The sequence below is a fragment of the Solanum tuberosum genome, unplaced genomic scaffold (assembly GCF_000226075.1).
Source record: "Solanum tuberosum cultivar DM 1-3 516 R44 unplaced genomic scaffold, SolTub_3.0 scf00027, whole genome shotgun sequence".
Taxonomy (NCBI): domain Eukaryota; kingdom Viridiplantae; phylum Streptophyta; class Magnoliopsida; order Solanales; family Solanaceae; genus Solanum; species Solanum tuberosum.
Window position 1 is genome coordinate 1973847 of NW_006238953.1, and position 5401 is coordinate 1979247.

Sequence of the window (5401 nt, forward strand, 5' to 3'; positions counted from 1 at the left end):
GGTGGTGAGAGAGAGAGTTAGTTTTCTCCATTTATTCCTCAATAATTTTCAAGTTAGCTCTTTTTTTTAGAATCAAAATTCTACTTATTCCACATTGAAAGTTTTTGGATAGTTTAGTGTAAAATGTATGTGGTATAATTTGAATCTGTATAATTAGTTGGAATATGTACAGTTGACCCCCAAATTAATAAATGAAAAGTCTTTATTAATTAAATTTGCACCAAATGATTTTTCAAAAACATAATCGATAAAATGGTAGCAATAAAATGCAGTACAAAGAACATATCATGCTCAAGTCCTCTCTTTGCAATCCACTTTCATGTCAATAAAATGTAGTACAAAGAACATAGTTATTAGTTTTTTATTGTCTTCTTTATTTGCTTTAAATATTTTCACCTCAAATAACTCATATGAATTGCTATTTTTTCATGCTTTTCATATTCATAACCTTCAATTATTAATTTAAAATTTTAAGACATCTTTTGATATTCCTCCATTTTTATTTATATTAATCCATCTTTTATTTCATGACATCTCTACCCAATGTTATCCTTCTCATTCTATAGTTAAAGTAGTCATGCACTTATATCATTATTGTAGTTCTTTATTCATGTTTTCGCTTGACTCAATGAAGAAGACTCTTGAATTTTGATTGATTACGGGAAAAGGTGTCGACACTAACTCAAAAATTTATCTACTGATTTTGTAGTTCTTTTTTCATCTATATTGTTACAATTAAAGTCTTGAGAAGGATGTGTATGTTGTATTTTTTTTCTTTTCTATATTTTGTGTGTTTTCTCTTCATTAGACTTCTTTAATTTAATTTTATACGGATTGTCGTCAGTCTGTATTTTTATTTAGACTCAAATTAGCCGTTTTTGACTTTATTGAAAGTTTGCTAAACATTAAAATACGCCCTCATTTTGTGTTTCTTGTCACTCTTTTAAATATTTATTTGTAATTGTTGCATTTTATCACTCATTACACACGTGTTTTCATAATTTAAATCATTTTAATAAATCTATAAAAAATTTCATGGTACACACGTGGAACACATGAAACACATGAGACACACGTGCAATGCATGGGACACATACAATGCACGTATTCAGAAACTAGTACTTATATAACTATGCTCTAATCCTATCCGTCTCTTGTTGTGAGATCCTAGGTTAGTCAATTAATCTTTCTTCTTCTTAAATCTCCAATAATAAAAAATGTTAAAAGTTTGAATGGTCTTTGAACATTTTTTTTCACTCACAAACATTTAGATTTTCTTTTCAAGTGTAAAAGATACATCTAATCATAGCTTCAACATTCAATTTTTTGAAAAAAATCGATCTTGAATTTTATGGTATCAAATTAAAAATGTGTATAGTGATTTCAATTTTGTGGTCTTAGATTAGCGAGGTAGAGTATCGAAATCGAAAAATTTACTAGATATAAAAAGAGACACTTTTGAATAGATGAGAAAAAAAGTAAAGAGACCTAAATTGGGATGAATAGAGTATTGTTTTTTTTCAAGTATCACATTTTCTTAGGTTGAAATGTCTACTGAATTACTTTCTTGTGAGATTTATTTGTCTCACACACAGTTTTTGCAAAAAGCTGTGAAGGTTAAGTCTTTTTATCTACTAGTCTTGGACACGTGCGTTGCACGTGTATTTCATGCTAATAAATTAAACTTTTTAAGATATTTGAATTAGTGTAGTGAATTTTACGAAAATTGAAAGGGGAGGATACATGCTCAAATAATGAATAGTACAATCATTATGCATTGTTGTTGCAAAGCACATCACATTGAAAGTTACTATTAAGTGAAGTTGAAATGCTACCCTTAATTCTGAAGAGAGATAGAAAAGTTTCTTTAGTATGGTATTTTATTACTTCGATCATTAATACTATAATCGACAGTTGTTTATAGTCTACAGATATTGTATAATATTTTCTTATGCAGTTTTTTACCATCGCATATATATCAATTAGTTATCGTAGAATGAAAATAGTAATTTGTTGAAGTTGCACGAACGTTAGCTTAACATATGTCTTAGTTAAAATCCCTAGTAAATCATTGTCAATTTCATGTATACACCTTTAAAGATAAAACAAAATAGTTACTTGTTATAATGATGAAAACATAATAACTATCGGACATATGAAAATTATATATATATATATATAGATATATATAAATCAAAATTGCAAGTGTAAGTACCCTTCATCTTATTCTCATGAGTCCTTTCATCTCTGAATGTGAAAGAAAATATTAGTTTATATATATTATTCATGATTTTTTTGTGATCTGTGATTCCGGTGGGTTTTTGGTCCAATTTTTTTGTGGGTGTCCCTTAAGATCTTATTAATGACGTGAGTTGGTCCGAGAGGGAAAACGTCTGTATTTTCAAATTAAATCGAGGCTCAGAGCGGGAATGACTAAATTTACCATTTTATGTGTGCAATAGTCCATGGATTTTTGGTGATCCATGATCCCGATGGGTTTTTGGTCGAAAATTTTTGTGGGCGTACGTTAAGACCATATTAATGGCGTGAGTTGGTCTGGAGGGGTAAACGTCCACATTTTCAATTTCAAATGAGGCCTAGAGTGGGAATGACCAAAATTTACCGTTTTATGTGTGCTATAGTCCATGAATTTTTTGTGTTCCGTGATCCCGACATGTTTTTGGCCGAACTTTTTTGTGGGCATCCGTTAAAACCTTATTAATGGCGTGAGTTCGCCTATGGGGCAAACGTCCGCATTTTTAAGTAACGGGGTCCAGAGCGGAAATGACCTACCAATTCACGTGTGCTATAGTCCATGGATTGTTTATGATTCGTGATCCCGATGGGTTTTTGGCCGAAATTTTCTGTGGGCGTCCGTTAAGACCTTATTAATGGCGCGAGTTGGTACGGAGGGGCAAACATCCACATTTGCAAGTTCAAAGGACGCCTAGAGCTGAATGACCAAATTTACCATTTTACGTGTGCTATAATCTATGTATGGTGATCTGGGATTCTGGCGGGTATTTGGCTAAAAAAAATTGTCGGCGTCCGTTATGACTTTATTAACGGCGTGAGTTGGTCTGGAGGGGAAAACATCTTCATTTTCAAATTCAAACGAGGCTCAGAGCGGGAATGACCAAATTTACCGATTTTCGTGTGCTATAGTCCACAATTTATTTGTGATATGTGATCCTATCGAGATTTTGGCCAATTTTTTTTGTGGGCGTCAATTAAGACCTTATCAATGGTGTGAGTTGGTCCGCAGGGGCAAAAATTCGCATTTTCAAGTTCAAACGAGGCCTAAAGAGAGAATGACCAAATTTATTGTTTTACGTGTGCTATAGTCCACGGATTTTTAGTAAACCAAGATCCTGGTGAGTTTTTGGCCGATGTTTTTTGTAGGCGTTCGTTAGGACTTTATTAATGTCGTGAGTTGGTCCAGAGGGGTAAACGTCCGCACCATAATGTCTTTTGGAAAAAAAAATTGGGTGCTCTTAGGCACCAGATCCATGGGCTATAAAACATGAAAAATAAAGGAATATGGGTAATTTCTAAAAAAGGCATGTATATGCAAAAATAGGCATTAAAAAATGGTGTCAGTATACATGGTGGTTCCCAAATCGTTACGGAGGTCCTCATAAAGTTTTTTGAGAAAAAATTTTTTGGTGCTCCGGGGCGTCAGATCCATGGGCTATAACGCAGAAAAATCAAAGATTTTAGGTAATTCCTAAAAAAAGGCATATAAATACGAAAATAGGCGTTAATAAAATGGTGTGAGTATACGTGGTGTTTCCGAAACTTAATACAGAGGTCATCATTAATTGTTTTGAGAAAAAAGTTTTGGGTTCTCCAGGGTGCATGACCCATGGGCTATAACACCCGAAAAATCGAAGATTTTGGGTAATTCCTAAACAGTCCTGTAAATGCGGAAATAGTCATTATAAAAATGGTGTGAGCATATGTGGTGGTTCCCCAACTCATTATGAATGTTCTCATAAAGTTTTTTGAGAAAAAATGTTTAGGTGCTCCGGGTACTAGATCCATGTGACACACGAAAAATCGAGAATTTTGGGTAATTCCTAAAAAAGGGCCTGTAAATGCAGAAATAGGCGTTAAAAATGGTCTGATTATACGTGATGGATCGCCAAATCATTACGGAGGTCCTCATAAAGTATTTTGAGAGAAAAAAATTGGATGCTCCGGAGTGTCAGATCCATGGGCTACAACACACGAAAAATTGAGGAATTTGGATAACTCTAAAAGAGGGACTATAAATGCGGAAATAGGCGTTAAAAATGGTGTGAGTATACGTGGTGGTTCCCCAAATCATTATGGAGATCCTCATAAAGTTTTTGAGGAAAAGAATTTGAGTGCTTCGGGGCCCAAGATCCATGGGCTATAACACACGAAAAATTGAGGATTTTGGGTAATTCCTTAAAAAGTCTTGTAAATACGGAAATAGTCGTTAAAAATGGTCTCAATATACATGGTGGTTCCCCAACTCATTACGGTGGTCCTCATAAAGTTTTTTGAGAAAAAAGATTTAGGTGCTTTGGGGTGTCAGATCCATGGGCTATAACACCAGAAAAATCGAGAATTTTGGGCTATCCCCGAAAAAAGGCCTATAAATGTGAAAATAGGCGTTAAAATAATGGTGTAAGTATACGTGATGGTTCCTAACTCATTACGGATGTCCTCATAATGTTTCTTGAGAAAAAAAATTGGGTGATCCGGGGAGCCAGATCCTTGGGTATAACACACGAAAAAATTAAGGAATTTGGGTAATTCCTAAAAAAGGGCATGTAAATGCCGAAATAAGCATTAAAAATGGTGTGAATATAAGTGATAGTTCCCCAACTCATTACAGAGATCCTCAAAATGTTTTTTGAGAATTTTTTTTTATTGCTCTTGGGCGCGAGATCCATGGTATAACACACACAAAATTAAGATTTTTGGGTAATTTCTAATAAATGGCATGTAAATGTGGAAATAGGTGTTTATTAAATGGTGTGAGTATACGTGGTCGTTCCCAACTTATGACGGAGGTCCTTATAAAGTTTTTTGAGGAAAAAATTTGGATGTACTGGGGCGCTAGATCCATGGCCTATAACACACGAAAAATTGAGGAATTTGGGTAATTCCTAAAAAAAAAAGCTGTAAATGCTGAAATATGAGTTAAAATGGTGTGAGTATACGTGGTGGTTCCCCAATTCATTACAGAGGTACTCACAAATTGTTTTGAGAATTATTTTTTAATGCTCCAGGGCGCCAGATTCATGGGCTATTACATATGAAAAATCGTGAATTTTGGGTAATTCCTACATAAGAGCCTGTAAATGCGGAAATATGCGTTAAAGAATGGTGTGAGTATACGTGGTGGTTCCCCAACTCATTACAGATA